This window comes from Rhinolophus sinicus, chromosome 7, assembly GCF_057876585.1.
Source record: "Rhinolophus sinicus isolate RSI-liver-muscle chromosome 7, RSI-T2T, whole genome shotgun sequence".
NCBI lineage: Eukaryota > Metazoa > Chordata > Mammalia > Chiroptera > Rhinolophidae > Rhinolophus > Rhinolophus sinicus.
This window is the reverse complement of record NC_142507.1, coordinates 27,423,020-27,450,873: the sequence shown is the minus strand read 5'-3', so window position 1 is coordinate 27,450,873 and position 27,854 is coordinate 27,423,020.

Genomic DNA, 27,854 nt, shown 5'->3' with positions numbered 1-27,854 from the left:
CACAGTATGGGGAGAGGCTGGCGAGCTGCCAGAGCCTGTGAGGAAATGACAATCATATACGAAACTTACTCAAATCATCCGTGAAATGGGTATGAGACATGCTCTGTTCAACCCTAACAGATGAACAGATGTGGGGTCTGGATGACGAAAGTTTTACAACAAGCATGAGATCTGGTTTTGGATACTGCCCCTGCAGGTGTTTTTGGATATTTGGTTGCCATTCTTATGCCCTATGTGGGGTGGCAGATCCATGAAGTTACCACCGCCATGGCCACCCTGGGGGATGTTGGAAGCCGGCAGCAAAAGAAGTTAAGACAGGAGGACGGAGAAGTCGAGACCTGGAAGCCCAAATCAAAAGTAAGGGGGCGAGGTCAGGGGCCTCAGAGAGTAACACACATGCAGATGTGGCGTGATCTCGTGGCAGGAAGGGTTCATTGGGGAAAAACAGACCAACAACCCAATGCATTCTTGTTAGAACTTTGGAAACAGTTGCGTCCAGAGCAGCAATTCCGGCGAAGCCTAAAGGGGAAGTCCAGGAAAGCATGACTCGTGTCTCTCCAGGACATCATGCGGCCGCTTGAGGCCAACTTCTTTAAGCTCAATTAGAGGTGGGGCCAAGGTACCCGGTCAGAGGGGACAAGTGGGGACTGGAGGCACCACGTCGAACATTAAAAGGGGACCAATGTATGTACCCTTCTAATGTGCAGAGGCCAAAACCCTTTGCTCATTAGAAGGGTCCATACACTGGTCCCCTTCTAATGTGCAGAGGGTTTTGGCCCTAGTTGACACCAGCACAGACTGCAGTCTTATTTATGAGAAACCCTGGCGGTGGCCAGGAAGTCTGGCTGTGCCCAGAAAGAGTGGTGGTACCCTGAGAACCCTGGCTGTGCCCAGGAAGCCTGGCTATACCCAGAAGGACTGGCGGTGCCCTGGGAAACCCTGGCTGTGCCCAGAAAGTAGATGGACATTGAGGGACACCCTCTGGGACATAACTTGAACTGGGTTGAAACTTTTTCTCATGGGCTGGGTTCCTGACCCAGGGCCCCTTACGAAAGACGCTTGTCACGTAGATTGTGAGGTGAGACCCTGTAGGAGTGGAGTGTATCCCAGAGAGCAGTTTCCAGGCTCTAGGCCTCATGTGGAAAGGTGCTGGCTTGGGTAGTAGATGGCCCTCAGCTGTAACTAGACGGCCATCAGCTGTTACTGGTTAGCCATTAGCCACTGATATAACTGCCGTGGCTCCTCTGGTTGGTTGGTTGGTTGGTTGGTTGGTTGGTTGGTTGGTTGGTTGGTTGGCAGAGAAGCGGCCGGCAGATTGCAGATCATGTGGCTCCTGCTTCCTGTATCTACAACCTAGCCACCAGCGAGACTATAGTGGTATGACTCTCCTATCATGGCTCTGTTGTTGTTCCTTTTTGGCCTCGCCATACTATGAGTTCTTGTGTGGGAAGCGGGAGCTGAGACCCCTCATGACACCCTGCATGATAATGGTTTTACAGTAGGCAGGCCCCTTTCACTTCCTTTATCACATTGCCCTTCCCACTGCCCTATGCAGGAATACTCAGCATATATTAACGTCTTCACTCTACAGACCAGACCAGCATTCAGATTAATTACATGCTTACCCAAGGCTATACCATTAGAAAGCACTGGAGTCAACGCTAGAATTTAGCTCGTTTTCTTCTTTTTCCTTTCCCTAAGTGAACAGAGAAGGTAAGTAGATTTTGTCTTGAATTCATTCCCAAATAATTGGGTGGGCTGCCTGGAGTGTCATGTAGAGGAAGACTTTGAGGCTGAGTTTAGTCTCAGTGGGAAGATGCGCACAGCATGTTAGCAACATCTGCCCTGGGCCCAGAGTGGGGCATGCATCTGCCTAAGGACAGTTGTTCTGAGGTTGCATTTTATGCTCTGTGGAAATCATCAAGCAACATTGCAAGCAGTCTTTTGGACACATCTCTTTTCTGTTAGGAGAAGTTAATGTGAGTCCACAATGTGTGGCTCAGCAGTCTCTGTGCAGCAGTCTCCTCATGCTGATGTGGGGCACTAGCTTCACATAAGCAAGTGGGAGGAGCCCTTGCAGGATAAGCTGTCAGCATGGCAGGGCCATGAGCAGGATGTAGAGCCTGCTCTGGGGTAAATTTTTATTCACCCTGGACTCAGGTGAAAGGCTGCTAGGTAACACACACCTGTTATCTATTTAACATGATTCTGTATTCTAGAGAAAGGGAAACAGGCCAATGTTGATCAGTTCTTACTCAGTAGAAAGTTTCACTGCTTATACTGAGATTTGAAACTTTTAATGCCTTATTGATTTTTGTACTGCTTGATATCTACCTTCTCAGTTAGAAAATAATGGACCTTTGTTAAAGCTACCTCTTGCTGTGAGCACAGATGAGATAAACAGCTTACCAAGAACATAGGGCAGTGCAGGTGTGAGGACACAGCTTGTCTGGTACATGCTGCTGATGTGGTTAGAAGAGCTTGTCTCTACCACGTTGCTTCTTGAGAAAGACTCCAGGAATTGCTCCAAACGCAATAGATTAACCACCTTCTACGAAAGCATTGTAACCCCAGAACATTAATAAATGTGAATCTGTGGCACACTTTTGAGCTATTGAACGTCCAAAAGTGATTATGGAAATTATGCTGGTAAATCTCAATTACTTCCACATTATCTGGCTCGGCTCCAAGATTACTTTCCTTCCCATCCTTCCCTGTCATGCTGTTCTTTTCATATGTCATCTCCATGGTGCTCTGACAATATGCAGTAAAGGGCACATATATAGAATATGGGATTGGCATTTCCCCCATAATTATCTCTCAATCAGATATCATTTAAGCAAGACTCCCTGGTTTCAGAGAGGGGGTTAGTAAATGTCTCTATATAGGTCAATCTTTTTTGGTCTATTGTTCTGCTGAACCTATACAAGAATGTACTTTACACATGCCAATTGTCCTTCTAGCTTCCCTTTTTTCTGAAAAGTATTTTTCAGCCTCTTGTCTTTTAAATCTAGGGAAAATAACATAAAAAAATTTTTTTTTCTGTTTGTAAAACTTAGTTTGTGTTCAAGCTGTGGAAGTTCTCATTCCAAACTTTTTGTTCTGGAAAGAATTCTTTACATCTTTCTAGATAAATATATGCTAGCCTTTTGTTACCTAATTAAACAAAAAACAACACATACATTTATTGAATAACATTGATTAATAAGATTTTATGAGTTTCAAGTGTACATCATCTGTATATTGCATTCTGTGCTCACCACCCAAAGTCTAATCTCCTTCTGTCACCATATATTTGATTCATTAACCCTCATCATCCTTCCCCCCAACCCCCTTTCTCTCTGGTAGCCACCATACCGTTGTCTGTGTCTGAGTTTGTTTATTCATTTTGTTTGTTCATTTGTTGCTTTCTGTTTTATATCCCACACGTACTCAATCAGATCCATCTATGTTGTCACAAATGGAAATATTTCACCTTTTTTTTGGCCAAGTCATATTCCATTGTATATATGTACCACATCATCTTTATCTAATTATCTATCAAAGGACTCTTGGTCTGTTTCCATGTGTTGGCCACCATGAATAATGCTGCAATGAACATAGAGATACGTATATCTTTACGAATAAAAGTTTTCAAAATTTTGGGGTAGATACTCAGAAGAGGGATTTTTGGCTTATATGGTAGCTCTATTCTTAAGTTTTTGAGGAACCTCCATACTGTTTTCCTTAATGGCTGCACCAATTTACATTCCCACCGGCAGTGTAAGAAAGTTCCTTTTTCTCCACATCCTCTCCAACACATTTTATTTCTTGTGTTATTGACTATAGCCATTATAACAGGTGAGAGGGGGTACCTCATTGTGATTTTGATTCACATTTCCTTAATAGCTAGTGAAGTTGAGCATCTTTTCTCATATCTGTTGGCCATTTGTATGTTTTCTTGGGAAAAATGTCTGTTCATGCCCTATGTACATGTTTTAATTGGATTCAGGGTTTTTTTTGTTGTTGTTCTTGTTGAATTGTATGGCAACTAATTTTCAACAAAGGAGCTAAAAATATACAATGGAGAAAAGAAAGCTTGTTTAATAAATGGTGCTGGGGAAATTGGAAAGCCATGTCATGCAGGGTCTCTGGTCCTGCTCCCAATCTCAGCTGGTGGACACAGAGTATGGTGAGGCCCAAAAGGAACACCAAAGGAGCCATGGATAGGGGGTTCATACCACTATATTCTTGCTTATGGCTGGGTTGGAGATACAGTAAGCAGGAGCCACACATCCGCAATCCGCAGTCTGCTTCTCTGCAACCAACCAACTTGCCAGTGTAGCCACAACAGTTATATTAGTGGCTAATGGCTAACTGGTTACAGCTAATGGTCAACCAACCACAGCAGATGGCCATCTGATTACAGCTGCAACAATTTACATTCCCACCATCAGTGTAAGAGTGTTCCTTTTTCTCCATGTCCTAATAACCGAGCCAGCACCTTTCCACATGATACCAACAGCCTGGAGACTGCTCTTCTGTCTCTGTCCCCACAACCATGTGAAGAAGAATGAAACTAGACAGCTATTTGATACTATACACAAAAGTTAACTAAAAAATTGATTAAGGACTTAAACATAAGACCTGAAACAATAAAATGCATGGAAAACAAACAAACAAACAAAACCCATAGGTAATAAACTAATGGACCTTGGTCTCACAGAGGTTTTTGTGAATTTGATCCCAAAATCAAGGGAAATAAAAGCAAAAATAGATGAAAGGAACTACATTAAACTGAAAAGCTTCTGCACAGCCAAAGAAACCATCAACAAAACAAAATGCAAACCAACCAAATGCCAGAAGATATTTGTAAATAATACCTCTGCTAATGGGCTAGTATCCAAACACATAAATAATTTTTGCTACCTTTTTACTTCACCCACTGTTTATTTTCCTTAAATTAAATTGCTCCTACATATGTATTAGGTCTTATCTGCATTCAAATTCTGTGTAATCTCTCTGTTTTATCAGTTATCCTGTGGAGGGCTATACATTGTTTTCAAGAAAATCCACCAGGACCTAAACTTAACAGGATATTTTAAGATCATCATTCTGTTGTTATTAGCTTTTGTTACCCACACACTCCCATCTCTCTTTTTTTTAAATTTCTCATTTTCTTTCCTTGAAAGCAACCATAGATAGACAGGTAGAAATAAGGGTGTTGGGCAAGCTAACATTGGCTCAACGAGCAAATAGGACCTCCAGCACCAGGATTCTAGCTAACTTTAAGATTGTGAGCAATAACCAAGTTCAATCAGTATATTCCCAGAGCATGCAGGATGCCAGGTGGTCTTTCCTGGCTGCCCTATCTAAGCTACTTCTTTCCTACAGCCCTCCTCTCCCCTCACACCTGACTGCCATTCCTCTTTGTCCCTCATCTGTCTCAGATTTAAACTGGGATTGTAATCATACCAGCCTCAGGTTTGTCCTGAGGATTAATGAGCAAATTCAGGCAGAATATTTAGGCCAGTCTTTGGCACACTGGATGGGCTATAAAAGTGTTTATGATAATACTCGTTTTTAAAAAATATATATTTTTTTATTTTTTCAATGACAATTGACATACGATATTATACTAGTTTCAGGTGTACAACATAGTGAATAGACATTTATATAACTTACAAAATGATGACTCGAATAAATCTAATCCCCATCTGACACCATACAAGTTATTACAATATTATTGATTATATTCACTATGCTATACTTCACATCCCCATGACTATTTTGTAACTACCAATTTGTACTTCTCCTTCCCTTTTCCCCCACATTCTCCCAATCCTCCTCCCATATGGCAAACATCAAAATGTTCTCTGTATCTATGAGTTTGTTTCTGTTTTGTTTGTTCATTTATTTTGTTCTTTATATCCCACATATAAATGAAATCATATAGCATTTGTCTTTTTCTGTCTGACTTACTACACTTAGCACAGTAATACTTAGGCCCATCCATGTTGTTGCTGAAAGCAAGATTCCTTTCTTTTTTATGGCGGAGTAATATTCCATTGTATAGTCCATTGTATACATAGAAGACCACTTCTTCTATATCCATTCATCTATTGATGGACACTTAGATTGCTTCCATATTTTGGCTATTGTAAATAGTGCTGCAATGAACTTATGGATGAATATGTCTTTTCAAATTAGTGTTTTGGATTTCCATGAATAAATACCCAAAAGTGCGATAACTGGGTCCTTCTTTGTCTCTTGTTACAGCCTTTGTTTTAACGTTTGTTTTGTCTGGTATAAGTATTGCTACTCCAGCTTTGCTTTCTTTTTTATTCATTTACATGCAATATCTTTCTCCATCCCTGGCCACCTGAGCTTGGTGCTCCAGGTGTGTCCCTTGTGTGGGTCGTGTGTGCCCTCCTGTTGTAGTTGAGACTTGATTCCTGTTGGTATGTCAATGGGAGGAACTGACCTTCAGGATGATTTGTTGTGAGGACTCGCCATGACTACAGTGGAGGAGCTGTTGTGCAGGTGTGAACCCTATGGAGCAGAATTTGCTTCAATTGGGCTCTGGTGCCTGTTGAGTTTGCTCTTTGGGTGTGTCATTTGTGGAGGTGGTTGGGTGGTGCTCTAGTGTGGTCTGGAGCTGGTCACTGGGTTCTGAGGCCTCTTGGGAAAGGCTCTGATGCAGTCCAAATTCAGCTGTTTTCTGTGCCTTCCCTGGGACCACTTGGTATGAGCTGCAAAGTGATTTGCAGATGGTTGTCACTTGTTCTGGGCTTGGAGGTATCCGGGAGAGGTTAAGTTGTGAACTGAGGCCAGCGGCTGTTAGTGCCAGGCTTGGGGTTGCTTAGCAAAAGGTATAGGGCACACCAATGTCAGATGCTGCTTTTGGGGGGTTTGTGAGTTTTTTTAGAGATTTTAGGAAATTCTGTAGCTTGATTCAAGACAGGCCATTTGGAGGACTCGATACCAAGATGGAGCAGTAGGTAAATGCTGTGCTTACGTTCTCTCAAGACTACATCAAAATTACAACTAAACTACAAAATACCCATCAATGAGAATCACCTAAAATCTTGCTGAACCAAGCCCTACAACTAAAGGCTTGCAGGAGAAGCCACCTCGAGACTAGTAGGAGGGTAGAAATGTGGAACATGCTGGTCCCATATCCACGTGTGATCATTAAAGATTGGGAGGGACATCTCGGCTGTGCAAGTCCCCCGTCCCCCAGAGGAGTGAGAGGTCTCAGTCCCACCCCAGCCCAGGGTTCCAGTGCTGGGGAGAGAAGTCCCCATAATTTCTGGTCATGAAAACCAGTGGAGATTATGACTGAGTGAGACAGAGGGTGGCTGCACTCCCAGGCACTTTTCTTAAAGGGACCATGCGCTGACTTACCCACCCATTGAATTACTCGCTCTGAGTTCCAGCACTGGAGCAGCAGCTGGAAAAGTGGCAGGGACATATGGTGGGGAACTGAGTTGTCTGGCTTGGGACTGGGGCTAGCGAAGCACCTTTCGCTTAAACAGAGGAGCTGGCAGAGGCCATTGTTTTGTGTTGAGTGCTCCCCTTTCCTAGTGTGCAGAAACAGGTGGCTGCCATATCGGAGTCTCTGCTGTTTGTTCACCATGCCCTGGCGATTTGAGATCCCGCCCCTCCCAACTTTCGGGCCGCTGCCAGTGGCTTTGTAATATAAACCACCTGCTTTGACTCATGCTGCAGACTTTCCTAGGGTCTCTCAAAGGTTCATGGAATCCAGACAAGAAGCATCTGGCTTGAGATTGTCCTGTGCCTCTGGCTGAGCAGCACTAAGCATGGCACTAGTGGCAGCCAGCCTTGGTTTGCAGCTTGGCCTCTTAAGGTGCATCCAGGCACAGCATGGGTGGCTGCCACCTGTGGACTTCTTTGTGGATCCTACCAGGTGGCCTGGGGTGGGGCATGGGCTGTGGCTGAAGTTGACCTATAGCAAATCCCCTCTAAGGTGGTCCTAGGGATGGCACCCCCAGTGGCCAGCTTCAAAATGAGCATCACCCAGCTGCCTCCAAGAATGCACACCCAAGGGGTGGATTGGGCAGGCACCAGAGTCCTGTTGAGGCAGATTCTGCTCTGTAGGGTCAGCCCCTGCACAGCTCTTCCACTGTAGTCAAGGCCAGTCCTCACAGCCAGTGAGCCCAAGGGTCAGTCCCTTCCACTGATGTGCAATTGTCAACAAAGGCTCAACTACAAGAGAGCACACACAGCCCACACAAGGGACACAACTGGAGTGCATGGCTCAGGCGACCAGAATGACTGAGCCACTGAGTCCCATAGCACACATACTACATAAGGCCACTTTACTAAGGCCAGAAGACATAGCAGCTCTACCTAATACATGGAAACAAACACAGGGAGGTAGCAAAAATAGGGAGAAAGAAACATGTCTCAAATGAAAAGAACAGAACAAAGCTCCAGAAAAAGAACTAAACAAAATAGAGACAAGCAATTTATCAGACACAGAGTTCCAAACATTGGTGATAAGGATGCTTACTGATATCAGGGAGAACTTTAACAAAAAGATAGGAAACATAAAAATGGAGATAGAAAATATGAAGAAGTACCAGTCAGAAGTAAAGAATACAATAATGGAAATTAAGAATACATTCCAGGAAATCAACAGATTAGATGAAGCAGAGGATTGAACCAGAGATGTAGAAGATAAAGTAGCAGAAAACACCCAACCAGAACAGCGAAAAGAAAAACGAATCCAAAAAATTGAGGAGAGTTTAAGAAGCCTCTGGGACAACATCTAGCATACCATCATTCACATTATAAGGGTACCAGAAGGAGAAGAAAGAGAGCAAGTTAGTGAAAACCCATTTGAAGAAATAATGAGAGAAAACTTCCCTAAACTGGAGAAGTAAATAGATATACAAGCCCAGAAAGTGCAGAGTCCCAAACAAGATGAACCCAAAGAGGCCAACACCAAGACACATCATAATTAAAATGCCAAAGGTTAAAGACAAAGAGAGAATCTTAAAAGCAGCAAGAGAAAAGCAGTTAGTTATCTACAAGGGAGCGCCTATAAGACAAGCAGCTGATTTCTGAGCAGAAACTTTGCAGGCCAGAAGAGATTGGCAGGAAATATGCAAAGTGATGAAAAGCAAGGACCAACAACCAAGATTACTCAGCAAAGCTATCATTTAGAATTGAAGGACTGATAAAGAGCTTCCCAGACAAGAAAAAGCTAAAGGAGTTCAACACCACCAAACCAGTATTACAAGGAATCTTGGAGGGACTTGTTTAGGATGGCAGAGTGGTTAAGGATGGGTGAAAAAGTGAAGGTATTCAGAAGTACAAATTGGTTGTTACACAGTAGTCATGGGGATATAGGGTATAGCATAAGGAATATAGTCAATAATATTGTAATAACTATGTACTGTGTAAGATGGGTACTAGATCTATTGAGGTGATAGATGGGATGGCGTTGGGGGCAGGTTGAAAAAGGTGAAGAGATGAAGAAATACAAATTGGTAGTTACAACATAGTCATGGGGATGTAAAATACAGCATAGAGAATATAGTCAAAGATAATCATAATATCTATGTATAGTTCCAGGTGGTACTAGTCAGGGGGACCACTTCCTAAATTATGTAAATGTATAACCACTATACTATACACATGAAACTAATATAAAATAATATTGAATGTGAACTCTCATTGGAAAATTTAAAAAGGGAGGAAAAGATCAATTATATTGTGAAAACATGGTAGAATGTCAGTTGGTTGCTGAACTTATCATGGTGATCACTTCTTTAGTATAGGTAATAAAATCAATAATGTGGTAATAACACTGTGTAGAGCTAGGTGGGTACTGTTGAATAACTATGATATACTCCTGAAACAAACATAATACTGCATGTTAGCTGTATTTTAATAATACGTCTTTAAAACATAAATAAAAAAATAAAATATTTTAAAAAAGTAAAACAAACAAACAAACAAACCAAAAGGCAAGTCTTTTGTATGGAAAGCCTACTGGTAATGGCTTGGGTGATTACTCAAGTTGGGTGGGGTGGGGTGTCAGAGAATCACCAGGGCATGGTGAACAGTGTTAGCCACTTTGATGGAAATATGGGACCTGCCTTCGTGTGGATGCTCGGTGTGGGGAGGGCTCAACAAGAAACAATGGCTTCTGCCAGTACTTCTGTCTGAGCATAAGCTACCTCTCCAGCCTTTGCCCTGAAGGCAGACCATTCAGTCCTCCTCATATGTCCCTGGCACCTTTTGAACTACTGTCCCAGTTCTGGAGCTCAGAGCAAGTGATTGTGTCAGCAAGCAAGTCTGTGCATGGACTCTGTAAGAGAAACACCTGGAACTCAGCAGCTCTCCAAATCACTCAGCCACAATCTATGCTTGTTTTCACAGCCAGAAGTGATGGATACATTTCTCTCTGGCTCTTAAATCGTGATCTAGGGAATCTGGGGTGTGGCTGGGACCCCTCGCTCTTCAGGGTGGACCCCGGCTGACAAAATATTTCTCCTGATTTTTATCTGTCACATGTGGTTGTGGGACCAGCCTGTTTGGTGTCTCTGTCTTTCATATCAGTCTCCATGTGGCTTATTCTCTATTTCCTTAGTTGTAGGATTCTGGTTCGGCTAGACTTCAAGTGATTCTCAATGATGGTTGTTCTGTAGTTTAGTTGTAATTTTTATGTGTTCTGGGAGGAGGTCAACATAGCGTTTATCTACTCTGCCATCTTGACTGGAAGCTATGATGATACTCTTTATCATCATTGTTATAATTTGTTATTTTCTTGTTATCATGTTACTATATGCAATATTTTAGATGGAGATAAGTAGTAACACGATAACAAGGAAATAAAACAAATTATGACAATGCTGATAAAGAGTGTATCATGTATATGTATATATATATCTTATTTTGTCTATTGCTGAATTCCATTGGGATAGAGATTTTTGTCCATTTTGTTCACAGTTGACCCTGTGGTGTCTGGAGGAGTATTAATATATGTCAGGTGCCCATAAATATTTCTGGACATAACAGATACCACCATGCTGTATAAAAATGAGTGAAAAACACCAAAAAAATCTGAATAGGGTTCAGGTAGAGGCTAGAGAGATGACATTTTTGGAGCTTCCCATTTTCTCAGACAACTTCTATACCAAAGCTGTAATCTTGGACCTTCTAAAGACAGGGTTTGGGCTTGAGATGGCTTTTCAGAGTTAGTTCTGAGTGAAATATTTGTACCACCTTGAGCATTATTAGCTAGGAGAAAAGGGAAATCTAGAACAAAGTCACTCAGGAATTCATAATTCAACACATAAGTACCAGGGATTTATTCACAGCAAGATTCTAAGATCCAAAGACGTGCCACACATCAAATCAGCATCATTTCTACTGCACTAGGCAACATGAAGAATGATTCTAAGAGACAAAGACGTGCCACACATCAAATCAGCAGCACTTCTACTGCACTACGCAACATGAAGAATGTGAAATTTATAAAGTTGCAGTCTTTTACCTGGAGTTGCTTACAGTTGACTATTGAGGAAATAAGATTAGTATCCACTAACTCTATTAGTATCCAATGTAGCTTAAGAAAAAAATTTGTCACATATCTCATGGTTGAAGTAAAACTGCACTGTCCCCCCCCCCCCTTAAAATGCATCTATGGACATGATTCTGCAATGTTATCCATGGTTTCAGGGCTTCAGAGACACCCTGAAGAGCATCCAGGGACACCTTAGAGATGTGGGCTCTGATAGGAGTTGATGATGTGATGCAGGCTGGTAGGTGGCAATCCACTTTAATTCACTCTGCAAAATTATGGACCCCCAACCCCACCCCTGGTGAGTGTGAAGCTCATTAAACTGAACAGTTGAATGGGCTAATAATGTTCATGACTTTAATGAGAAGATTCAGTGTGCCATGTAGGATCAATAGAGAGAGACAGGGGATTTCAACAGGCTTCGTGTGGGAAGGGGCAGAGCTGTGAGGTGATAATTCAGTACCTGGAGACAGACAGAGCATCAGGAGACAGAGGGGTGGAGAACGTGTCAGAATTCATGAACAACCCCAAAGCAACTGGAAATGAAAGCCTATGATTTGGAGAGAAAATACCAAATCTACTGTTTGGTGAGTTGCAATAGTCAGTGCATGCAGTGAGCAAAATGGTTTAAATAGCAACTGAGTTTCACCTTCACATAGAGAGATTTCTTTGTTTTATTCAGACTTGTGGAGAGAGTGGTCTGATTGGCTGAACTTGGCTCTTCAGGGGTCTATTTGCCCTGATGATATCAGCAGCTGGAAAGGTCTGTGGGTGTACTCATAGCCAGGCACAATGCAGGCTTCTTAGAAACTCCTTACAGTGAGCAGCTCTCCCAGAAATACTTTCTTCACTAGCATTTCATGATCTTGCTTTTTCCTGGGTTGCTACTTCTCTCACTGTGCTCTTTCCCAGCATTGTTTTTGGCTCCTCTCCCTCTGCAAACCTGGCTTGGCTTGGGCCCTATGTATCTTCCATGTGAAATTTCCACTTGGATGATCCCATCCAGGACCTGGATTTAAATTCCATTCATAAGCTGACCATTTCCAAATCTTTATATCCATCCTTGGCCTGTCCTCAGAGCACCCCACTCAAACATCCACCTGCCTTCTTGCCATGTCCACTATAATATCCAATAGGAATTTTCAAAGTCAATATGGATACAACGTAAATCTTGATTGCCGCCACTTTTTCTCTCCTCCAGAATTCCCATTTCAGGAAATGAGACTACTACCTACTCAGTTCACTTGAGTAAAAACAATAGGAGCTTTCATGATTCCTTCTGTCCCACATCCCACACATCAATCCATTGACAAGCACCATTTCCTCTCCCTTCAAGTACAGTCAGAACATCCTCTCCACCCATCCCCATTGCTGTCAGCCCAGCTCATCCTTTCTGGCCTGGACTGGCAACAGACCCCCACATGGTTTTCCCATTTCCATCTGGCCTTCTACAATAGAGATTCCACAGAGTTGCTGGAGTGATCTTTTAAAATCTTGATCAGATTACAGCATTGCTCTGGACAGTAACCCTACATTTCCTGATAATGATTGATGTAGTTGGTTTGCCTTTTCCTGGGTTCCAATCTCTGATCTGCCCAGTCTCCCTGCCTGACCATAGACCCTTTATCCTTTCCAGAGCACAATCTGGTCACTGCCATGGGCACTCCAGGATGGCTATTCCTCTGCCTTTAACTCTCTATGACTGGATCCTTCATGTCACCCAAAGTCACCTCCTGGGAGAGGCCTTTCAGAGCAAATAAGCTAGGGGAACCACCCTCTCTATGGCATCCCCTGCTTACACATTCTACCCAGCACCAGTCAGCGCCAGGTAGGTTCTTGGTGATTCTTTGCTTTGTTATTGTCTCTTTTTCCAGATAGCGTCTGTGCTTATGAGCAGAGATAGCAATTTTATGCCCAGCTTTTGAACATCACCTGATATGTAGAAAGTGATTGATAAATATTTGTTAAAAGAACCAGTGAATGGCCACTGGAAGCCCATACATCATATTTTTTGAAGGATTGGAAGCGGATGCCACCATAACAAGTGTCTTCCTGAGGGGATGGCACAGCTCAGAGCCCAAGGCCTCTAAAGAACTAGCTCAGGAAGATCCTAGGAACCAAACCCCATTTCCCGTAGCTGAATTGCTACAGAGCAACGGGATGGATGGTGCTTCTATATTTTCCAGGTATCTCTCTCACAGGGTGGGATGGCTGGTGTGTGCTTCAGATTTCAGACCAGTCACTCATGGGTTGAGGAGAGAAAAGCCAGGTGATGTCTGCCTCCTCCTTCCAGACTAATCTCTCCTCTCGCTTCCCACAGAGATAGGAAGACATTGATTTAGAGGGCCCCTGAAAAATTCCACATGTTCTCAGTAAACTTTCATGACTAGGATTTTATACTCTAGAGGTTTATTAGTAAGTGGGGTATAGTTGTTATAAGTGCTGATCCTGGGGTTCAACTACCTGAGTTTTGAAATTGGGTACCACTGTGCAAAAGCAGAGAGAGAGAGAGAGAGAGAGAGAGAGAGAGAGAGAGAGAGAGAGAGAGAGAGAGAGAGAGAGAGAAGAAGAAGAACCTGGGGTGTTTGAGGAAAGATAAGCCTTTATGTGGGGTCCACTGTGGGGCTTTGGTAGCTAAAGTGTACTGGGCATCTTGGGTGAGGACCTGGAAGGACACCATAAGGGGATCAGGGAAGAAAAAGAGAGAGTGACACAGACCTCGATCAGGGCAGCTGCCCAAAGTCTTGTTCTGTACATATTACCTATAGTGTACAACCTCCTAACTCCCATCTTCATGATCCAAAAGCAAATCCTCACTTTTTTTTCTACTGATCTTAGATAGTCACTCTAATATGTACTTTAACCCCTCCTTCTTTTTCCATATGCTTTAGTCAATTTTATTAACCATACAACTGGAATGTAATTTATAGTAATTAAATGACTCTAAGATGTTACCAAATATGACATATTCTAGTTCCATAGCTGTTAAAAGGTGATATTATTAAAAAAGATACAATTTAGGACCAATTTAGGGTTTCAGAATAGACTCCTTATGCTTTCCCTGGGTTCCACCTGCTTGCAGTTACCTGCTTTATGAAGTCTAGAGGCATGAACTGATGTGGCCCACCAGTCATGGGACCATAGGACCAGGGCTTTGGTGCCTAGGACTGGTTTCCAGGGTTCCATAGGCAGGAATAGAATGGAAAGACCTGGAGTCACACTGGTGAGTTAGCTTTCTGCCCCCAGTATACTCTTTAGAATGTATGTTGAGTAGGAATATTTTCTAGGAGGCATCCAGATGATTCTAGGTCAAGTTTATGTTTATCCTTCTGATATCTGTGAAAAGCAACTTCCTATCCACAAGGATTCCCAAAACACTTTGGTCACCACAAGCTGACACCCTCAACACAATTCAGAGATCAAACTTGGCTGGACATAGGCTCCGTGCATGTAGCTCTCAGTGACATTAGACGGGACTGCACCTGGAGGTCTGCCTCCCCACAGGCCCAGGATGTTTCGTGGCCTTGAGGTTACTTTACCTCCAAACATCTTCAAATGATCATAAGTATCCTACTAAATCCTTATGTATACTTAGGACATATATTACAATTATTAAGAATATTTGTCTCAGAAAAATAATAAAAAGTGGAAGCTTCATTGTTTTGCAAAATTAAACTGTGACCAAGTAGGAGAATGTGGATTAAATAAACTTTGAGATTTAATTTCCTTTTCCAGAAAAAAGAAATAGTATAGAGGAATGCAATGGATTCTGTACATTGATTTTTTATCCTGCAACTTTACTGTATGTTTCTAATAGACTTTTGATAGAGTTTTAGAATTTTCTACATAAAGAATCAAGCCATCTACAAAAAATGACAATTTTACTTCTTCATTCCTAATTTGGGTACCTTATTATTTATTTGTTTGTTTATTTATTTATTTATTTATTTATTAAATTTATTGATGTGACATTGGTTAGGAAAATTATATAGGTTTCAAGAGCACATTTCTATAATACATCATCTATATATTGCATTGTGTGTTCACCACCCAGAGTCAGTTCTCCTTTCATCACCATATACTTGGCCCCCTTTTTCTTTTTCTACCACCCTTCTCTCCTATTACCCTCTGGTAACCACTAAACTGTTGTGTGTGTCTATGAGTTTTGTTTGTTGTTTGTTTGTTGCTTTCAGTTTTGTATCCCACATATGATTGAAATCATATGATCTCAACTTTTTCTTTCCGACTTATTTGACTTCGTGTTATATTCTTAAGATCCATTCATGTTGTTGCAAATGGCAATAATTCATTTTTTTCTTATGGCCATTGTACAATGAAGTCTTTTCTTACGGCCATTGTACAATGAAGTCTGACAGCTAAGTTCACGAACTTCTTGCAAAAATGTTGTTAACCTTTTTTGACATCAGAGGGATTATTCATTATGAATTTGTACCAACTGGACTGTTAACAAAGTTTACTATTTGGAAGTGCTGAAAAGGCTCATGGAAAAGTTAGATGATCTGAACTTTTCGCCAACAATTCATGGCTCTTGTATCATGACAATGCACGGCACTGTCTGTGAGGGAGTTTTTAGCCAGTAAACAAATAACTGTATTGGAACACCCTCCCTACTCACCTGATCTGGCCCTCAATGACTTCTTTCTTTGCCTAAAGATAAAGGAAATATTGAAAGGAAGAGATTTTGATGACATTCAGAACATCAAGTGTAATACAACGACAGCTCTGATGGCCATTCCAGAAAGAGTTCCAAAATTGCTTTGAAGGGTGGACTACGCACTGTTGTTAGTGCAAAGCTTCCCAAGGGGAGTACTCTGAAGGGAACCATAGTGATATTCAGCAATGAGGTATGTAGCACTTTTTCTAGGATGTGTTCACGAACTTAATTGTCCGTACTCGTATGTACCACATCTTCTTTATCCAATCAACTATTGAAGGATACTGTTTTTTTCCATGTCTTGGCCATCATAAATAATGCTACCGTGTTACAGGGTACATATATCTTTACAGATAAATGTGTTTTTTTTTCTGATTTTTTTGGTAGATACCTGGAAGAGGGATTGCTGGGTCATGTGGTAACTCTATTCTTAATTTTTTGAGGAAACCATACTTTTTTCATAACGGCTGTACCAACTTACATTTCCACCAACAGCATATAAGGGTTCCTTTTCCCCCACAATCTCTCCAACACTTGTTATTACTAGTCTTGTTGATAATAGCCTTTCTAACAGATATGAGGTAGTATTTCATTGTGGTTTTGATTTACATTTCTCTAATAGCTAGTGAAATTGATCATTTTTCCATATATCTGTTGGCCATTTGTCTTCTTGGGAGAAGTGTCTGTTCAGATCCTCTGCCCATTTTTTAATTGGATTGTTTTTGTTGTTGTTGTTGTTGAGTTGTACATCAAATGACAAATGACAAGGGATGCCTCTTGTTTCTTTCTTTTGCATGATTGCTCTGGCTAGGACTTCCGACATTATGTTAGATAACAGTGATATGAGTGAACATCCTTGTCTTGTTCTTAACCTTAGAGGAAAAGCTTTCAGTTCTTCACCATTTAGTATGAGATTAGCTGAGGGTTCGTCATATATGGCCTTTATTATGTTGAGGTACTTTCCTTTTATATCCATTCTATTATGCATTTAATCATAAATGGATGTTGTATCTTATCAAATGCTTTGATTACATCTATTGATATAATCATATGATTTTTATCCTTTATTTTTTTAATGTGTTATATCACATTGATTGATTTGCATATTTTGAGCCATCTTTGTGTCCCTGGATTGTGATGTATTATCTTTTTAATGTATTGTTGTATTCAATTTGCTAGTATTTTGTTTCATCATAGACATTGGTCTGTACATTTTTGTGTGTGTGTGTTGTCATTATCAGGTTTTATAAAGAATTTATACAACTCAACAATAAAAAATAGATAATTCAATTAAAAATGGGTAGAAGACCTGAACAGATACCTTTCCCAAGAAAACATATAAATGTCCAACAGATACATGAAAAGATGCTCAACTTTACTCACTATAAAGGAAATGAAAATCAAAACCACATGAAATACCCCCTCATACCTGTTAGAATAGCTATAATCAATAAGACAAGAAAAAAAATGTGTTGTAGAAGATGTGGAGAAAAAAGAGCCCTCTTATACTGCTGGTGGGAATGTAAACTGGTATAGCCACTATCAAAAACAGTATGGAGGTGCCTAAAAAATTAAGAATAGAGCTACCATACAACCTAGGAATCTCTCTTCTGGGTATCTATCTCCAAAATTTGAAAACATTTATTTGTAACAATATATATATACCCCTATGTTCATTGCATCATTATTCACAGTAGCCAAGACATGGAAAAAACTGAAATGTTTTTTGATGGATGATCGGATAAAGGAGATATGGTACATATATACAATGGAAAACTACTCAGACATAAGAAAAGATGAAATACTGCCATTTGGGACAACAGGGATGAATCATGAAAGTCTCATGCTGAGTGAAATAAGTCAGACAGAAAAGGGGAAGAATTATACAATTTCACTCACATGTGGGATATAAAACAGAAAGCAAGAAATGAACAAAGCAAATAAACAAACTCATAGATACAGACAATAGTATGATAGTTACCAAAGGTGAAGGGACATGGGAGGAGGTTGAAGAGGGTAAAGGGAATGAAATATATGCTGATGGAAGAAAACTAAACTTTGGGTAATGAGCACGGAATCCCATATACAGATGACGTATTATATTATTGTACACTTGAAACTTATATTATCTTATTAACCAATGTCACCCCAATGTATTTAATAAAAAAGAAAGAAAAACTTTGACATATTTATTTACTTTATTTTGATATTCAATATTATTTTATATTAATTTCAGATGTGCTTAGATAAAGTGCTTAGACATTTATGTAATTTTAGAAGTGATCCCTGTAACTAGTCTAGAAGCCACCTGGCACAATACATAGTTATTACCATATTATCGACTATATTACCTGTGCTTTACTTTACATCCCCATGCCTATTTTGTAACTATTAATTTGTATTTCTTAATCCCTTAACCGTTTTCACCCTGTCCACCAACCATCCTCCCATCTATCACCCCAATAAATATAGTATGCATCTGACATCATTCATAGTTATTCCAGTATTATTGACTATATTCCCTATGCTATATCCTACATCCCCATGACTACTGTGTAACAACCAATTTGTATTTCTTAATCCCTTCCCCTTTTTCACTCACTTCCAACTCTCCTCCCATCTGGCAACCATCAAAATCTTTCCTGTATCTATGAGTTTGTTTCTGTTTTAGATGTTTGTTTATGTTTGTTTTGTTGTTTAGATTCCACATATAAGCAAAATCATATTGCATCTGTTTTTCTCTGTCTGACATACTCCACTCAGCAAAATACCCCTCAGGTCCATCCATGCCACCGCAGATGGCAAGAGCCCATTCCCTTCCATGGCTGAGCAATATTCCATTGTACATATGTACCACTTACTGTTTACCCATACATCCATTGATGGACACCCAGGTTGCCTCCACATATTGGGCATTGTAAACAATGCTTCAATGAACATATTGATGTATTCATCTCTTTGAAGTAGCATTTGGGTTTCTTCAAATAAATACCCAGAAATGGGTTTACTGGATCCTTCTTTGTCTCTTGTTGTAGCCTTTGTTTTAAAGTCTATTTTGTCTGGTAGAAGTACTTTTTTTCCCATTTTCATGAAATATTTTTCCCCATCCCTTTACTTTCAGTCTGTAGGCAGCATATATAAGGGTCTTGTTTTCTTATCCGTTCACCCACCCTATTTTTGATTGGAACACTTAATCCATTTACATTTAAAGTACTTGTTGATAGATATGTTGTTAATGCCATTTTATTATTCATATTTTTGATATATTTTTTCTTCTTTACATCTAGAAGAAGTCTCTTTAACATTTCTTGTAATACTGGTTTGGTCGTTATGAACTCCTTTAGTTTTTTCCTGTTTAGGAAGCTCTTTATCTGTACTTCAATTCTAAATTATAGCTTTGCTGGGTAGAGTAATCTTGGTTGTAGGTCTTTTCTTTTCATTACTTTGAATGTTTCCTGCCAATTCCTTCTGGCCTGCAAAGTTTCTGTTGAAAAATCAGCTGATAGTCTTATGGGAGCTCCCTTGTAGGGAATAAACTGCTTTTCTCTTGCTGCTTTTATAACTTTTTGTTTGCCTTTAACCTTTGCCATTTTAATTATGATGTGTCTTGATGTGGGCCTGTTTGGATTCATCTTGTTTGGGACTCTCTGTGCTTCCTGGGCCTGCAGATCTATTTCTTTTCCCAGATTAAGGACATTTTTTTGTCGTTATTTTTTGAAATAGGTTTTTTATTTCTTGCTCTCTCTCTTCTCTTTCTGGTATCCCTATGATGTGAATGTTGGTATGCTTGATATTATCCAAGAAGCCCCTGAAACTATCCTTTTTTTTTTTTTTGGCTGGTCTGATTGGGTGTTTTCTGCTACCTTACCTTCTGAATTGCTAATTCCATCCTCAGCTTAATTTAATCTATGGTGGATTCCCTCCAATGTAGTCTATTTTTTTTTAATTAGTTTCGGGTGCACAAGACAAAGTAATACTTAGACGTTTATCATTTATATCCGTCACACTGTGTGAACCCCCCTCCCCCCATCCACTATCCCTCTAACATCGCACAGAGCCATTATATTTCCACTGTCTCTATTCCTAATGCAGTACTCCGCTTCTTGTAAGTATATACATACATATATGTGTATATATATATATATATATATGTATATATATATATATATATATACACACACACATATATACAAATATATAAATACATATATATATATATATAATTATAGTTGGCATTCATTAATGGCATTCATTATTGTTCAGCTTCAGGTGTACAGTGCAGTGATCAGGCATATACATCATCCCTGAGGTGGTCTCCCAAATGGGACACGTGTCCATCGGATACCCTACAAAATCTTTACAGCATTATTGATTACGTTCCCCAAATTAACTTTCGTAACCCCGTGGCAATCTTGTGGTTACTGACTGCTTTCTAATCCCCTTAATCCCCTCACCTTACCCCTTATCCCAACCCCCCTCCCATCTAGCAACCCTCACTTTTTCCTCTATGTCTCCAAAACTGTTTCTGATTAGTTCATTCACTTATTCTTTTCTTTATATTCCACATGTAAGTGAGATCGTATGTTATTTGTCTTTCTCTGTCTGACTTATTTCACTTAACATAATGTTCTCTAGGTCCATCCATGTTGTTGCAAATGGTAAGATTTCGTTCTTCTTTATGGCTGCGTAATACTCCATTGTATAAATGTACCAGAGTTTCGTAATCCAGTCATCTACCAATGGGCATTTGGGTTGTTTCCATGTCTTGGCTATTGTGTATAGTGAGGTTGAGCATTTCTTCATATGTCTGTTTGCCATCTGTATGTCCTTTTTAGAAAAATGTCTCTTCATGTCCTCTGCCCATTTTTTAATTGGGTTGTTTGTTTCTTTGGAGTTGTGTTGAGTGAGTTTTTTTATAAATTTGTGATATTAACCTCTTATCAGATATATCATTGGCAAATATCTTTTCCCATCCTGTAGGATCCCGTTTTGTTTTGTTGATGGTTTCCTTGGCTGTGAAAAAACTGTTTAGTTTGATGTAATCTCACATGTTTATTTTTTCTCTTACTTCCGTCACGCGAGGGTATATATCAGTAAAAATCTTACTCCGGGTAATGTCTGTGAAGTTTCTTCCTATATTTTCTTCTAGGAATTTTATGGTTTCAGATCTTACATTTAACTCTTTAAGCCTTTTTGAATTTATTTTTGTATATGGCGTAAGGAGGTGGTCCAGCTTCATTTTTTTGCATATGTCTGTCCAGGTTTCCCAGCACCATTTATTGAATAGACTGTCTTTACCCCACCATACATTCTTGCTTCCATTGTTGTAGATTAAATGGCCATATAGGCATGGATTTATTTCTGGACTCTATTCTGTTCCATTGATCTATGTGTCTGTTTTCATGCCAGTACCGTGCTGTTTTGATTACTGTTGTCTAGTAGTATAATTTGATGTCAGGTATTGTTATACCTTATACTTTGTTCTTATTTCTCAAGATTGATGAGCATATCCAGGGTCTTTTATGGTCCCATATAAATTTTAGGATTATATGTTCTATTTCTGTGAAAAACGTCGTTGGTATTTTGATTGGAATTGTGTTGAATATGTATATTGCCTTAGGCAGTATGGACATGTTAACTACATTAATTCTTCCTACCATGAACATGGTATGTGTTTCCATCTATTTGTATCTTCTTTCATTTCTTTCTTCAGTGTCTTATAATTTTCTGAGTACAGGTCTTTTACTTCTTTGGTTAAATTTATTCCCAGGTATTTTATAGTCTTTGAAGCAATTGTAAATGGGATTTTTTTTTTTTTAATTTCTCCTTCTGATGTTTTATTATTGGTATATACAAGTGAAACTGATTTCTGAATATTAATTTTGTATCCTGCTACTTTACTAAATTTATCTATCAGCTCTAATAGTTTTTTGGTGGAGTCTTTAGGGTTCCTATATATAGTATCATATCATCTGCATATAATGACAGTTTTACTTTCTCCTTACCAATTTGGATGCCTTTTATTTCTTTTTCTTGTCTGATTGCTGTGGCTAGGACTTCCAGCACTATGTTGAACAGAAGTGGAGAAAGTGGGCAACCTTGCCTTGTTCCTGATCTTAAGGGGAATGGTTTTAGATTTTCCCCATTGAGTATGATGTTAGCTGTGGGTTTATCATATATGGCCTTTATTATGTTGAGACGTGATCCCTCTATTCCCACTTTCTTAAGGGTTTTTATCATAAATGGCTGCTGGATTTTATCAAATGCTTTTTCTGCATCTATTGATATGATCATGTGATTTTTATTTTTCATTTTGTTAATGTGTTGTATCACATTAATTGATTTGCGGATGTTGAACCACCCTTGCATACCAGGGATGAATCCCACTTGATCATGGTGTATGATCTTTGTAATGTATTGCTGAATTCTTTTCTCTAATATTTTGTTGAGGATTTTTGCAACTAAGTTCATTAGAGATATCGGTCTGTAGTTTCCATTTTTTGTGGTGTCGTCGTTAGATTTTGGGATCAGGGTGATAGAGCTTCATAAAAAGTGTTTGGGATCCTTTCCACCTTCTGGATTTTTTGGAAGAGCTTGAGGAGAATAGGTGATAATTCCTTTTTGAACGTTTTGTAAAATTCACCTGTAAAGCCTTCTGGTCCAGGGCTTTTGTTTGTTGGGAGATTGTTGATTACTGATTCAATTTCCCTGGTGGTAATCAGTCTATTCAGGTTCTTTTGTTTCTTCTTGAGTTAGCCTTGGAAGGTTGTATGCCTCTAGAAAATTGTCCATTTCTTCCAGATTGTCAAATTTGTTGGCATATAGTTGCTCATAGTAATTTCTCAAAATTTTTTGTATTTCTGTGGTGTATGTTTTCACTTCTCCTCTTTCATTTCTGAGTTTATTAATTTGGGTCCTCTCTCTCTTTTTTTAATGAGTCTGGTTAAAGGTTAGTCAATTTTGTTTATGTTCTCTAAGAATCAACTCTTGGATTCATTGTTCTTTTGTATTGTTTTTCTGTTTTCTGTTTTATTTATTTCCACTTTGATCTTTATTATGTCCTTCCTTGTACTCCCTTTGGGGTTATTTTGCTGTTCTTTTTCCAGACCCCTTAAGTGTGAAGATAAACTGTTGATTAGTGATTTTTCTTGTTTCTTTAGGTAGGCCTGCAATGCTATGAATTTCCCTCTTAGGACTGCTTTCACAGCATCCCATAGATTTTGGGTCGTCGAGTTTTCATTTTTGTTTGTCTGGAGATACCTTTTGATTTATCCCTTGATCTCCTGCTTGACCCATTCATTATTTAGTAACATGTTATTCAGCTTCTATGAATTTGTGTGTCTTCCAGTTTTTTTCCTGTAGTTTATTTCTCATTTCATAGCACTGTGGTCAGAGAAGACACTTGGTATGCTTTCAATTTTCTTAAATTTATCAAGACTTGTTTTGTGGCATAACATACGGTCTATCTTGGAAAATGTTCCATGTGCGCTTGAGAAGAATGTGTATTCTGCAGCATTGGGGTGAAATGCTCTGAAAATATCGATTAAATCCAAGTGGTCCAATGTACCATTTAAGGCATTTGTTTCCATATTGATTTTCTGTCTGGAAGACCCGTCCCTTGCTGTCAGAGGTGTGTTGAAGTCCCCTACTATGATAGTGTTACTGTTGATCTCTGTCTTTATGTTAGTCAATATCTGTTTTGCATATTTAGGTCCTCCTATGTTAGGTGCATAGATGTTTACTAGGGTGACGTCCTCTTGTCGGATCGATCCCTTTATTATTATATAGTGCCCATCTTTGTCTTTTAATATTTTCTTCATTTTAAAGTCTATTTTGTCAAAAATAAGTATTGCAACTCCAGCTTTTTTCTCATTTCCATTTGCATGAAATATTTTACTCCAACCTGTCACTTTCAGCCTGTGTGTGTCTTTTGAGCTGAGGTGAGTCTCTTGTATACAGCATATACAAGGCTCTTGCTTTCTTATCCACTCAGCCACCCTATGTCTCTTGATTGGAGGATTTAATCCATTTACATTTAAAGTGATTCTTGACAGGTACATAGTTATTGTCATTTTGAAATTTGTAGTTAGATTGTTTTAATCTTTCTTCTACTTACAGAAGTCCTTTTAGTATTTCTTGCAATGCTGGTTTGGTGGTAATAAACTCCTTTAGCTTATTCTTTTCTGGGAAGCTCTTTATCTCTCCATCAACTCTAAATGATAGCCTTGCTGGATAAAGCAATCTTGGTTGTAGGCCTTTGTCTCCCATCACTTTGAGTATCTCCTGCCACTCCCTCCTGGCCTTCAATGTTTCTGCAGAAAAGTCACTTGATAGTCTTATGGGAGAGTTCCCTTGTATGTAACCCTCTGTCTTTCTCTTGCTGCTTTTAGGATTCTCTCTTTGTCTTTAACCTTTGCCATTTTGACTATAATGTGTCTTGGTGTGGACCTGTTTGGGTTTATCCTGGTTGGAACTCTCTGCACTTCCTGGGCTTGTATGTTGGTTTCCTTCATCAGGTTATGGAAGTTTTCGGACATTATTACTTCAAACATGTTCTCAATCCCTTGCTTCTTCTCTTCACCTTCTGGTATTCCTATGATGTGCATGTTGTTGCGTATGATGTTATGCCAGAGGTGACTTAAAGCATCTTCATTGTTTTTTATTCTTTTTTCTTTCCGTTGTTCTGTTTGGGTGATCTCTGCTAACTTGTCTTCTGAGTCACTGATTCGATCCTCGGCTTCATCTAACCTGCTGTTAATTCCTTCAAGTGAGTTCTTTTTTTTTAAAATTAAATTTATTGGGGTGACAATTGTTAGTAAAATTACATAGATTTCAGGTGTACAATTCTGTATTACATGTGAGTTCTTTATTTCAGCAATTGTGTTCTTTAGTTCTAACTGGGTGATCATTATGATTTCTCTATCCTTCTTTATGTCATCTCTAAGCTCCTTAAACATTCTTATCATCAATGTTCTCGACCCTGTCGCTGATAGGTTTGTTACCTCTGTTTCATTTGGTTCTATTTCTGGAGGTTTCTTCTGTTCTTTTATTTGGGACATGTTTCTTTGTTTCCCCATTCTGGTTGACTCTCTGTGTTTGCTTCGATGTATTAGATAGACCCCCTAGAGTTCTGAGTTCTTGCTGGGTTATCTTATGTAGTATGTGTCCTTTATATTTGACTTGCATTACTTCGTTCCTCTCCTCTGCATGTGCTCCAAATGTGACTCTTTTGTTGTGTATATTGTCCTCTTATAGAAGATATTTAATTGCTTTCCGCTTGTGAGTAGGTGGGGTTAACTCCTAGGCTGACTAGTTGGGAGACTTGGCCTTGCCCACCACAGGGTGTTCTGCTGTGTGAGGGTTGACCACTTAAATTTGGTTTGGCGCTATGGGCTCTTGTGCCTGTAGAGAATTCCCTCTGGGTGTGTCGCTTGTAGGTCAAACCTGGTAGTACTCTGGTTTGGTCTGGAGTTGGCCTCTGGATATGTTGAATCTTGTGGCTCGTAAGCTGGCCCCTGGTAGGGCAATTTCAGAACAAAGCAAATCACCAAGCACAACAACAACAGCAACAACAACAAAGAAAGAATCAAATACATTCACATGTAAAAACAACCGACAACCCACACTCAACATAGGCAAAAATATCAAAGATATAAAGACAAAACAAAACAAAACAAAACAAAACAAAAAGCAGCTCCAGTCTTGGCTTAAGCCCACCAAATAATATCCAGGTTGTCGTCTGCTGTACCAAAGAGTCCTCTGTGTATTGTGAAGGCAGAGCCGGTCACCTGGTGCCCAGTGTGACGTTGGGACTGAAGATTTAGATGTGTGGGGCTGAGGCGTCTGGACTGTAGTTTCTACAAAGCAGTGCAGTTTCTGCCCTTGCCTGCACATATGCGCACTGAGAGTAGCACCATCAGGCCTGTGTCCAATTCTCCTGAGTCTTAGGGCACTTCTTCCGTGTGTGTGTGTGTGTGTGTGTGTGTGTGTGGCAGGTGGGAGATTTCTGAGCTGCTGAAAGCTGGGAGCTGCGTCTGCCACCTACTGCTGAATCCCTGGGAGTGTCTCTGCTGTTGTAATTGCCCCACCCTAGGCAGGCCAGAAAGGGTGGGGGCTGGGGATGGAGGGGTCTTCTCTCTTCCAGCCCAGCCATGTCACAGTCTTCCTGCAGGCCAGAAAAGGTGGTGGCTGGAGGTGGAGGAGTCTCTTCTCTCCTAGCCCAGCAAAAGTCACACTCTTCCCAGTCTCTTCCCTGGGTCAGAGCTTCATGCCAGTCTTCCCAGAGCCTGAGCACTAAGGCTCCTCTGTAATCTGACATTACTCCTCAGTTCAGGGGCCAGTTTAAGTCTCTGAAAGGGCGGGGGTAGGATTGGAAGAGCAAGGGGAGGGGCCTAGGTATGGAGTTTTTGTCCTTTGTCCGGCCTAGGACCCAACTGGAGGTCTCAGCTGAGGTTATTGCCTCAAATGCTGGATATGCTTCCCCCTTGGTGGGAGAGATTAGCTTTGGGACGCAGGGAAACATCCCACCTCCTGGCTTTTGTGTTCTTTGTTCTGTCCTGAGATCCCCTGTGTCTCTGCAGCTGCGGATGCCGGCCGTGTTTCCACTGCTGCAGATGCAGGCTGCGTCTCCACTCAGCTCCCTTCCCTCTTCCCCTGCTCGCCCAATTTGCCCACCTTCAAGTAATCCTTGCACGAGTCTTTTAGCTGTTCTGCGTGGTGAGCAGAGAGTCCTTTGATGGGTTATAGATGTCCCATTTGTGATAAGATCTGGAGGAGAACTCAAAAAGTGTGCCCCGGTGGCGCCATTCCTATCACGTCACCTCCTCCTCCAATGTATTCTTCGTTTCAGTTATTGTATTTATTTCTGACTGTTTTTTGTTTTGTTTTTCATCTCCATTTTTATATTTCCTATCTGTTTGCTAAAGTTCTTCCTGAGATCATTGAGCATCCTTATAACCAAGGTTTGGAATTCTGGTAGATTGCTTATCTCCATTTTGTTTAGTTCTTCTTCTGGATCTTTGTTTTGTTCCTTTATTTGGGATATGCTTTTTTGGTCTCCCCATTTTGGCTGCTCTCTGTGTTTGTTTGTGTGTATTAGATAGTGCTGCTTTACCTTCCCAGTAGAGTGGACTTATATAGTAGATGTCCTGTGAGACTTAGTGGTACACTCTCCCTTGTCACCTGAGCTGGGTGCTCCAGGTGTGTCCCTGACATGGGTTGTATGTACCTTCCTGTTGTAGTTGAGCCTTGGTTTCAGTGTGCACATCAATGGGAGGGATTGACCCACAGGCTGATTTTTTTTGTGAGGAGTGGCCATGACTACAGTGGAGGAGCTGTGGTGCAAGGGTTCACCCAATGAGCAGGGTTTGCTTTAGTAGGACTCTGGTGCCTGCCAGTCAACCCTTTGGTGTGTCATTCTTGGACATGGCAGGGTGATCCTCCCCTTGGGTCCGAAGCTGGCCACCAGGCATGCCAGCCCTGAGGCTTCCGGAAAGGGATGTGCTGCAGGCCAAGTTTAGCTGCAGCCTGTGCCCTGCCCAGGGCCACCTGGTATGAGTCTCAAAACAATCCACAAATGGCTGCTGCCTGCTTTGGTCTTGGAGTTGCCTCATTAGGCCAATCTGTGAACCAAGGACAGCTGTT